Consider the following 12,286-nt stretch of genomic DNA (forward strand, 5'->3'; position numbering starts at 1 on the left):
GGTGGTGGAAGTGCTAAAAGGAAGGGGCTATCTTGGTTATTGGATCTCATCGCCTACAAATGCAGAAAATTGCTAGAACGAATCCATTGGTTATAAAACTTATCTTTAGAGAAGAAACTTTTGTCGCAGACGCACTCGCATCCCATCCCTCTACTTACATCGTTCTATGATTCAAGTGCTAATCTTCCTTTTCTAGCCAAAAATTATTTTTTGGGAGATCTTATGGTTCTCCGTAATATTAGAAATTTGTATTTGGGATTTTTCCCATTCTTTTATTAATATACATTCTCTTATGCTTGCTTAGAAGAAAAATCATAATTGTAAATTATAATCCTACTGAGCAATGAATTCTTAACAGGAAGACTACTGAAAAAATTACGGAAATTCTCTTCACATCCTAGGAGATGGGATATCTATAGTCCCTTCCAGCATCAGGACCACAGTCTTCATGGGAAGACGGATCAAAGGGTCGTCTTGGATGCACAACAGAGCCACCTTCACCATTCTTTCCAACCTATTCTTGTCCACCTCTTCATCACTCACTAACTTACAAACCTCACCATTCCGTAAACACTCAAACACCCAATCGGCAAGAACCATTTCTTTCTCAGGCAGCTTCATGTCCAAATTTCTTCGACAACATATGATCTCCAGCAACACAATCCCGAAGCTGTACACATCTGTCTTAACAGTTATGGGCGCGTTTTGGTTCCACTCGGGCGATACATATCCTCTTGTCCCTCTCATAACAGTATAGCTTCTCGTTTGGTCCAACTTCAATAGCTTAGCCAACCCAAAATCAGATATTTTTGGGCAATGGTATTCATCCATGAGTATGTTCTGAGGCTTTATGTCGCAATGGATGATCTGGGTCTTGCACTCTTCGTGTAGATATAAGATGCCTCTAGCTATGTTCAAAGCAATTCCCACTCTTTCATCCCATTTTAGGCGTGTTTTAGGATTAAAGAGGAAGTTCGCGAGTGATCCATTGCTCATGAACTCGTAAACTAAAAGCCTATTGGGACCTTCATGGCAGTAACCGAGCAATTGGACTAGGTTTCTGTGATGTGTTCTCCCAATCACTCTCACCTCAGTTTCAAACTCCCTTTCTCTTTCATCTGACACTCTATCTAGTCTCTTGACAGCAATGGCCTTGTCTGTCTGATTGTTCGATAAACTACCTTTAAAAACTGTTCCGAAAGATCCGCTACCCAACACTTCTTTGAAGCCATTTGTTGCTTTCTTGAGCTCATCATAAGTAAATGTTCGCAGAGAGATCCCTATACTTAATTCGATGTTCACTTTATCTGGGATCTTTTTGTACGGCCAAACAAGTAATTGTCTGTAAATAAGAACACCAGTAGTCCCTATGATAATAAAAGCCAAAGTAATAACCACAATACTCATGCCAATTATTACATTGCTTGTTGTGGTGATACTCATCACCTTGATAAGAACTTTGCTTGATTCATCTATATTTCTTTTCCCATATCTCAATGGGAGTCTTTGTTTTCTGAATTCAAAGTTCGTATATATCACAATCTTACAGTTACAGTCCTTCGTGCAGGCTTCGTTGCAATCTTCTTCGGATGTGGGTGATAAGATGGAGTATGAATCATCTTCCCAACTAGCGTGCACTAAAGTATAAATGGTGTATTTGATATGTTCATCCCTGTGTCTACAACCTTCTGCATTAGTGGTGCTCTTACAGCCCAGAGTCTTTTCAGCATCATCAATGTAATTGAATCCAGGTGGACAAAGGCATAGAGATTCTTGATCCATTAGAGTACAGTACCCACTTAGGCCACAAAGGCCTTTAGGATCACACTTACGGTTTGAAGAATTCCACTTAATTAACCAATCACCATTTTGATCCAAACTCTGTGAATACAACCTGAACATCCCATCTACGTCGATAGTCAGGCGGTAGAACATTCTTTCATTATTAAAAGGTAACACACCATCACTCAGATTCCTTATATTGGAACCTATGCTATTAAGCATATACAGGTGACCATTGTTGTCTAGATTTAGTGTCACATTATCTCCTGCATTCATAGTTCCTGTAAATAATAGAATTCTATTTGGTTATTGGAGGCAATTACATGAATCCTAACAATATCTATGTAGAAAATATAAGAAGATAATGAATTACTTGCCCTAGTAAGTAGTAGCATGCATATGAATTTATGAAATCCCTTCATCTACATTAACTTGCATATCAAAATACAAAAAGATCCCAATCAAAGAAGTTATTCAAAGTATAGAAATAGCACTCAACACTTGATACGGTAAATGCATATGAAATTATGAAAACATCTTTCATCAAGGTTACATTAACTTGCATATTGAAATTTCAAAAGTATCACTTATCAAATAAATTATTCAAATTATGAAAAATAGCCGTCAATACTTGCTGCAGTAACATGCATATGAATTTATGAAAATATCCGTCTTCAAAGATACTAAAATTACAAAGAACTTCTTAATTAATTTTAAATTTAGAAAAAATACCCCTCAAATCAACTATGAAAATAACCCTAAGTATATGTCTTATGTATTGAGGGGTATTTTTGTAATTTCAATAGCTTCTTTGATGAGATGTATTTTTTATAATTTCAGCATTCAAGTTACTGTATCGTTGATGGGATTTTTCATAAATTCATGATATGCATATTTCAGTAACAGGTATTGATGGGTATTTTTGAATTTAATATTTTTTGATGAGGGGTAATTTTGTAATTTCAATATGCAGGTTACCTTATCTTTGATTTAGGTATTTTTGTAATTGCATATGCATGTTATTGTAAAAAGTACTGAGGGTGTTTTTGTAATTTTAAAAGTTCTAGATTGGTATGTTTAATTTGTTGGTTCAATATGCAACTTACTAAAAGGTGCCAAGTAACTTAAATGGTCAAGTTTATGGGTGATGATACCAAAGCCTGGGTTAAATTCTCACCATCAATGAGATATCGGTCTCACTAAAAACATAGATGCAAGTTACTATATCTTCCATGGGGTATATTCAACTCATTTCCATTTTAATTAGCAAATATTAAGGGTGTTGTAAATACCCCAATTTGATTGAATAGCTTGAGAGCTCGTTCAAATCCAGTTTCGAAAGTCAAATCAAGAGAATTTTGATCAATCAAGTGAATCCAAATCAAACCAATTAAGAAATTCAGATTTAATTAATAAAAAGATAGTTTTTGCCTGGCCCTACCTACCAAACGACCAATCATAAAAATAACCTAACAGTTTGGTACATATGGCTAGACCCATTTTTTGTTTTAACCTTGATTTTGATGATGCTTATGTTTAATTTGCCTTAGTTATACTTAATGTATATCCAAATTCCATATATGCTCGAATTTTAACAAGAAAAATAATTTCATAATCTCTACTTAATTCCACTTCTACCCATGCTAAAGTCCTCATAATTTCTTCTACCTTGGATCTTTTAGTAAACCACTCATTCTCCTAATCTTGACCTAAGGTCTTGTTTAGTCTCCACTTAAGATTAATTACCTCCGCTAATTTTGGTTTATTGAGAATCATCAAAGACAAATCCTTTTTCTACCCTTTTAACCTTTTTGAAAATTCAAAGAGCTTTCATGTCATTTAATGTAAATTGACTATCTTTTAATGCCCATGGTACTTTTTTTACAATAATGAATTCTCTAGAATTTGTGTCCAATGACTAATCTATCCTTATTTTATTAAAGATTCTCTCAAAGAAAATACTTAGAAAATCCAAAAGTCAATCACATAATTACATACCATTTGAGTTAATTCTCTCCAATTTGACTCAAGGTCAAGGTCTTAAGATCATTTTAACCTCTATCAAGAATTTTCTAGAACTTTCGGATTTTTACCATCTTACCCATTGATGATCATGATTGGTAAGTGAAAGACCATCAAGGCTAAGGAGATGAATAATTTTGATTTTTAATGAATGTTTTAGTGAAATTATTTGTAACTTGAAGAATTAAGACCAATTAATCCCCAAGGGTTTCTTAAAATCCTATAAATAAAAGACCCTTACAAGACAAAGGAAATGAACTTATTTTGGTGATCCAAAATTCTACCTAAATCCTTCCCTAGTCTCTTAAGCCTCCTTAATCTCTCCCAAAATTCATAAAAGAAAAAAAAAATAAAGAAGAAGACTAAAGTAGGTTAAAACCTCAATTCTCCCCCTCTAATCTTCCCCTTGTTATCATCCCCTTTTTATTTTAAGCATTTTTTCTATTTGCAAGTTTAATTTCATACTTTCAATGTAATTTCCTAGATCTTTAGTCTAGATGCTTGGGGAGAGAGAGAGTAATCTCTCCTAGAGATTATCTCCCTTAATAAGCTCATTGAGAGCATTAGATTAGGTTGTTTTACTTTTATTTACTCTTATCCAATTTAATTTTTGTAGCATAAATGCTTTTAATTCCTTGTAATTTCAATTTTAAAATAATTATCTTTTATCTTGCTTCTTTCGAAGGTAATAGAACTAGAGAGTAAAACCTCATTGGAGGTAATCTTTTCTTGATAAGTCCATCACATGTATACACTTTACACACACCCACTTTTAAAATGGCTACAAATTAAAATGTAGGTTTTCATAAGCTTATATCTAACATTTAAAGTTAACAAAAACAATTCAAGAAATTGACAAAATCTCATGCATGTAGTCTTAATTCCTATATGGTGTGGTTCAAATCATGAACCTCACCAAATGATCAAATCAATAAACAAGTCTCTCAAATGACCACATAAACTTATTTTGAAGCTTTAGAACCATAAATGATGAAATCTATGTAGATTTTCATTAAAGTCCCAAACTCACAAAAAAAAAAAAAAAAAAAATCCAGTAAGCTCCTACTAGAAGCAAGCACTACTTCTAGTAGGAGTTTGCTCATCATCATAATTTGCTCATTTTTCAAAACAAAATTATAGTCAATTTTCCTAAATTTTTCAATAACTTCCTCTATTTTTAAAACCCAAAAAAATAAGTTTTTAATTTCACCATTGATCAATCATTGGTAACCATCTTAGAATGGGAGAGACATGGTGCCTAACACCTTCCTTGTCCCTCAATCAAACCCCATTGTCAAATAATCTCTAAAAAGACATTTTTCCTGTCCATTTGGATATGAGAATCACTACAAGCCAAAGAAAAAAAAAGATTTTAAAACCCTTTTTATAGTGCCCATTCATACCTTAATTGAATGGTGGCGATTCCTAAACTTATGTAGATGAATTCAAACCCCCAAAGGTTTCGAAGCCCACGTATCTACAAATATTTTTGTAATTTGAATAGTTTTTTGGATGTAGTCGAATAAATTAATTAAAGGTTTTTCTCTTCTTTACTATTATAACTAGGGGTGCAAATTGGTCCGGTTCAAATTGAGAACCAAACCAAACTAATAGCTTTGGAATGGTTTGGTTTGGAACAAGTTACGATTTGATTCCGGGTTACAAAAATGGAGAATCGATCAATTTGGTTCGGTTCTTGAATCAAAATTATATAGAACCAAACCAAACCAAGAACTGAACTCTTATACAATATATATATGGTCTCGTTCGACATCCTATGCGTTACCCTACACTTCATCCTACGTGTTTTGTCCTACATGGGTTAGAAGTTTTGGAATAGGCTGATTTTTGGAGAGGATGATCTCTATGGTGAGGAGATCATCCTCACCAAAAATCAGCCCATTCCAAAACTTCTAACCCATCAAAAATGGTTTACAAAAAATGGACGGTCCATGATTTTTCAACTTGTAAACATGGGGCTAGAAATTTCGGAATGAGCTGATTTTTGATGAGGAAGATCTTCTAACCGTAGTGATCATCCTCACCAAAAATCAGCCCATTCCAAAACTTCTAACCCATGTAGGACAAAACATGTTGGGCAAATTGTTGGATAAATGGTTGGGTGTTGAACATTTCCCATATATATATAGGTCAGGATCAAGGGACATATGAAAAAACATATGTAAAAACAATGTAACATTAATAAATTTTCAAAATATGGGTTATAAGTTTCAGATTGAGTTGATTTTTTGTGAGGATGATTTCTATGATGGGAAGATCCTCCGGAAAAAAAATCAGCCCAATCTAAAACTTTTAACCCCATTAAAAATGATTTAGAATGTAGACCGTCAATTTTTTGCCAATTTTTATCAATAATTTGTAAGTCACTTTTAATGGATTTAGAAGCTTCAGATTAAACTGATTTTTTGTGAGGATGATCTTCTCATCATAGTGACCATCCTCGCAAAAAATCAGCTCAATCCAAAACCTCTAACCAATTTTTTGAGAAACCATTGTTTTTACATATGTTTTTCCATATGTCCCTTGAAACCCCCCCCCCCCCCCTATATATATAGAGTCATGATCAAGGGACATATGAAAAAACATATGTAATAACAATGTAACATTAATAAAATTTTAAAATATGGGTTAGAAGTTTCGGATTGAGTTGATTTTTTGTGAGGATGATCTCTATGATAGGAAGATCATTTGAAGAAAAATCAGTCCAATCTGAAACTTCTAACCACATTAAAAGTGACTTAGAATGTGGACCGTCGATTTTTTGTCAATAATTTGTAAATCACTTTTGATGGATTTAGAAGTTTCAGATTGAACTGATTTTTTGTGAGGATGATATTCTCATCATAGTGACCATCTTCACAAAAAATCAACTCAATCCAAAACCTCTAACCCATATTTTGAAAAACCATTGTTTTTACATATGTCCCTTGAACTGCCCCATATATATATATGAATTATTTTAGGAGTTAGGACATAGATTAATGATCCTTTATGGATAAACTAATGACTTTTTATAAATAGATTACTGATTTATTGTATGAAATTTTATATTTATTTTTTCATTAAACAATGTTACTTACAATTTATAGAATGTTGACAACCCACAAAACTGAAAAGAACCAAACCGACTTTAATTCGGTTTGGGTTGGTTTGGTTCCAATGGAATTTGGTTAGGTTATGATTCTTATTTAGTAGAACCGGTCTATGTCGGTTCGGTTTCAATTTGACCTCAAACCGAACCAAGTTGCACCCTAATTATAATAAGAGAAGGCTGAAAGGTAGAGTAACAAGTGGTTCCATACCAAAATTTGGATCTCACAAACAACCCCATCTTTACATTTTAAACTCAATATACTTAAAGATCAATTTAGTCAAAAGCCAAGAAAATTTCAAGCTCTAGACCCTATAATCATAGCTTTCACTGTGTAATTTTTAAAAACCCTTTTAATCTATATTTTAAATTATAAATAAGCCCTTATGATAGATGTGTGTTTGCACATGCCACCTTATAGTTTTATTTAATAAGACATCACTGCAAAGTTCTTCTAAATTGCAAAAAAGCAGTTAATCATATAAATAATTTTGTAATGATATGCAAATGATTTGCAGGGTAGGTTTTTGATAGAAGAAAATAAAATTTTCAAGAAAATGGATTTCTTGATAAAATGTTTCCCCTCTATGATTGGATTGACTTTTTGCCCACAAAAAGTCAATCCAGAATTTCATAAAATTCCAGATGATCAATTGCACGAAACCTAATGAGGGTGGCTTTGTAATTTGGAGATGCCCTCAACACATGTAGGTTCATGTAGTGGCCGGATTTATTTTCCTATGAGCAATTTTTTTTTTCCTTTTGATTGCACCTAGGACAACAGCAAAAATAGAGTTGGATTTTAGTTTTGTAGGTAGGGATGATTGTGTTAGAATCCACTCTCACAAGCCAAACATTTTCTTTGGGAGTCCAATCAAAAAATATTTCTCGTAAAATTGATTTTGTTGTGTAAATGTGCAATTAGACATTCACATCTTGAAATCTCATTTTCCTAAGAAAAACAATTATAAATTAAAACAGACCATGAAATTTGAAAAATAATCCTAATCTTCATGAAGATAAATGAGAAAAAAATTGTAGACTCACCAAAAATTCCATTATTATTACGTACCTGAAGCCCAATATGAGTATGGGGCAGTGTCAGGCGTTTGTACAGGGTACTGCACTAGATGACCATCATGCTGCATCTTTAGCCTAAATCTTCCCTTCCGAGGGTCATTTTGTGAGAAATAAGAGAACAATTCTTGCCCCGCCATGAGACGCTGGCCTTGTACAATCGTGTTGGTTGGATAATCAAAACTCTGCCATATGATCTTCAAATCAGAATTATAGATAACGAAATTGCCAGAATCTAGCATGGAAGCCGAGGAAGCAGATTCAGAAATATCAGTAATGGATCTTTCATGGCCTTGTGAGGATCTCAAAAGGAGGACCATTACTAGTCAAATGCAATATAACATTATTTGGAACTTGAGGATTATCTTGATTTGCTATCCATATAATGGTCTTTTCAGGAATTCGGGGAAACCAGATTGCTATGATGAAGCTATCTTGATATATTGGGTAGAATCCGAAGGCGAATTGGCCTGAAGGGGAAAGCCATGAGGTGAGTTTGGTGTTGGGTAAGAGGGAAGAATCTAAGCTTATGTTGGAGTATCTTTGTTGAGCTGTTACAATAGAAAATGTAGAGAGGAGAAGAAGAAACGTTGAGATAGAAGCCATTAAGGAAGATGGTTCTTTGTGCAATTTCTTCTTCTGTCTTTAAAGGGAATAGAACTGGCTTGTAAGAGAATTGAGAAGAAAATAGAGCAAATCTATAGCAGTTTTGATGACCTATAAAGAAGTGTCAGAGAGAAGTTTTTTTTTTTTTTTTTTCTAACCTTGAAGATTTCAAGTCTTGTATTGAATAATCAATTTGAAGACATGCAAGTCTTGAGGACTATCAACTCAGGCAGTGTTTATTTGCACTACTTTTCAGCGCTTATTGCAGCAAAAAAAAACATTCAGCACTTTTATCAAAATAGCGTGTTTGTTTACTCCATATTTTTAACGTTTATTGTTGAAAATAAGTGAAAAAAAGTCATTACTCTTTTGATGCTTAAAAAAAGTGCTGAAGGGTTAAGCACTTCGCTTTTTTTTGGCATGAACAAGTATGTCCTTATATTTAAAAGGATATTATATCCCATAGATTAGTATATAAGCACCCCACAAATTAATAAACCCACACCATGGCAAAATTGTTTTGTCTTATATGGGTTAAAAGTTTTGGAATGAGTTGATTTTTATTGAGGATGATATTTACAATGAATATATCATCTTCATAAAAAATCAGCCCATTCTGAAACTTCTAACCCCATCAAAACAAGTTCAAGAATCTAAATCGTCCATTTTTTTTAAAACTAGTTTTAACATGGTTAGAAGTTTTAGAATGGGCTGATTTTTTGTGGGTATGATTTCTAGACCATATAGATCATCCTCACCAAAAATTGGTTCATTCCAAAAAATTTAACTCATATAAGACAAAAATAATTGGCTATAGTGTGAGTTACTCTTATTAACTCATGGGGTGCTTTTATAATTACACATCCTTCATTTTCATAAAAAATTATTCATCACAAATTAAGTTCTTTCAATATTGATTTCAAATTTTGGTGACTTGTATGACATTATTATTTTTAATTTGAAATTTGTGAGTTTTTAAAAATAAAAATTATTATTTATAAATTGAAATTTGAGTATTACTTATTATTTAAAAATGAATTGCATTTTAATTTTATATGAAATAATATATTTTATTATATTTAATAAGAAATAGGCATTTGAAACATGCAAACAATGTATAACATGATTATAAGGGTAAAAAAGACAATTTACCAATTTCAGCAATGTGTAACAAATATGATTTTGCATATAAACAAATAATTTTTTAAATACTTATAAGTTTCAACGGTTAATGCTATTCAACACTTTTTTTTTTTAGGTTAACAAAAGGCACCTTAGTCTTTCCTAACTCCTAAATACTATGAATGAGGCTACCATTGCTATTATAAATAAAGAAAGTTGCTACTGGCACTCCAAATTTTACTTATTACATCCCAATTTCTTAATTTATTTATCACACCCTAATTAAAGATTAAAACATACCATTCAAGCATTACAAAAGTTTTGGTTTAAGTTATTATCTTAACATTACAAAAGAATTATAACACATTCAAACTTCAGCAGTTGTTTACAATTAGAACTATGCTCATATAAATTCTAAATCTAACAAAAATCTAAATAAAAAGAAAACATTGATACAATCCCCTTGGATCGACCTTGAACTCCCAATTTTTATTACTCCCCTACACACCTTGCAACTGGGGTTGTTAATCTATATTATTTTAGTCATACCAATTGTTATGGCTACTATTCCCAAATGGTTGATCGAAATGGATCAGATTGGTCTTCTGAAGAAGCCTTATGCTCAAGTTGAATCATTGAGTTTGCAAGCTTTGGGTTCTATCACTAAACGATCAATAACCTTAAGATGCAATCTTCTTGTTAGGAAAGACCTTAGGAATGATGGATGGCAAGCTTTGGATCAGCCTGATAGAGCTAGAGATCAATTAAAAAAAGTTCAAAGAGCCATTCTTCATTGTATGGCAAGCAAATTAATCGTGGCAGATGAGTTTCACTACTGAAAAAATGCTTTAGGAGAGATTTCATGTCTCTTCCTACTATTAGGCTTGTAAAGTAAGAGGTTCGCCCCACAATTCTTTTATTTTTTAATACTTCTTGCTTACTTAGCCCAAAACAATTGATAGATAATCCTTATCATGTACTACACTACATGAAAATTGGAAAATTTGACAGGCCAAAGCCTACGGATTTAAGTAATCGAATTTTGACAGTCCATGACCATAGAAATTTTTTATGATTCCCGCTTCAACAGCTTAGAACCATCAAATTTCTCCCATCCTCCATTAATTTGACGGTTTCTGCCAGTCGAAAAAAAATAGTTGACAATGAGAAATTTGACGACTTGGTCCATCGAATTTTATGAAATTTGAAGGCCTTGGATTGTCAAATTTGGCCTTTTTCCGTGTTGTGCTAATCCAATCCTAATAAAACTAGTATTCATTAAGTACATTCCTAATCAAATTCATAAACCTTTAGAAGTTCTTTATGTTAGATTTTAAGTATACAAAATCTTTAACATTACCATTAATCTATAATTCCCAATATAATATAGAATCATGCATATATCTCACGAATCTATTTATAATGCTAAGAATCAAAGTCAGGGTACTTACTTTTTACCATAACCAATGATCGTTGATCCAAGATTTGTTGGAGGTGTACCTTTCGCGATCCACGTGTTTGATGAACGAAATGCGCAAACCCTAAATCGTAAATCCTTTCATTTTAGACTCACCTTCTTTCTTCACTCTAATTGGATCGGTTAGGGTTCTAGTGATTGATGGAGATCATTATACACAAAACTCTATCAATGTTTGTGCGTCTCTCACTATCATTCTAATATGGGATGTCGATCCTGTTTTATAAATGGAGATAGAGGGCCTAGAATTCATTTTTTTAGTAAGATTCCTATCCATCAAGGTTTCCTACTAAACATAAAAGAGTAGTTACTAGTTCTAATGATATTAGGAATCCCTTTCAATATTGACATCTTTAACTATAGAATCTTTGTGCAAGTAAACTGCTAAAACCGTGAGGTCAATGGACCACATGATATTAGGTTCTAACACTTTGTCAAAGCTAAAATCTCTTTTCAATGATTATGAAGACTTGTAAGGTCAATCTATAAATTTGGAAGAAAAAAGAACAGGTATTTCTTTACCAAAGATGTTTCTTGTTCTAGAATTCAAACAGTTTGTTGTACTTAATCCCACATCAGACACTCATTGCCTTATCTCTCTCCTTATAAGCTATTGGACCTCTCCACTCATTGTCAATTGATTTTGAGTTGGACCCCTAAAATTATCATGGTATCGGAGTGGGTCTTTTTATCATCCATGTTACTCAGTTCATATCTCCACGTGCATTGGCCCAGTCCGGCCAACACGTGTGGGAGTGTTGAGTTCAGTCCTACATCGGACACTCATTACCTTGTCTCCCTCCTTATAAGCTCCCGGGCCCCTCCACTCATTACCAATTAATTTTGAGTTGGATCCCCGAATTTATCACGATTGTAACTGATTGCCAATTGGTTATGAGTTGACCTCAAAATTTATCATAATATCAGAGTGGGCCTTTCTCTCCTCCACGTCACTCAGTTCATATCTCCATATGCTTTGGCCCAGTCCGGCTAACACGTGTGGGGGCGTGTTAAGTTCAGTCCCACACTGAACACTCATTGCCTTGTCTTTATCCATATAAGCTCTCGGGCTTCTCCAACCATTGCCA

General features: G+C 33.3%; 1 pseudogene across 1 annotated transcript; it reads right to left on the reverse strand.

The window, feature by feature from the left end:
- Nucleotides 1-8,675, reverse strand: LOC147404130 (G-type lectin S-receptor-like serine/threonine-protein kinase LECRK1; annotated as a pseudogene). Its single transcript, XR_015177280.1, has 2 exons — nucleotides 7,989-8,675; nucleotides 1-2,063 (listed from the first exon to the last, which is right to left on the reverse strand). The product of XR_015177280.1 is annotated as a G-type lectin S-receptor-like serine/threonine-protein kinase LECRK1 (transcript).
- Nucleotides 8,676-12,286: the final 3,611 nt, after the last annotated feature.

Source organism: Akebia trifoliata, chromosome 4 (genome assembly GCF_017979445.1).
Source record: "Akebia trifoliata isolate Shusen 1 chromosome 4, ASM1797944v1, whole genome shotgun sequence".
Taxonomy (NCBI): Eukaryota; Viridiplantae; Streptophyta; class Magnoliopsida; order Ranunculales; family Lardizabalaceae; genus Akebia; species Akebia trifoliata.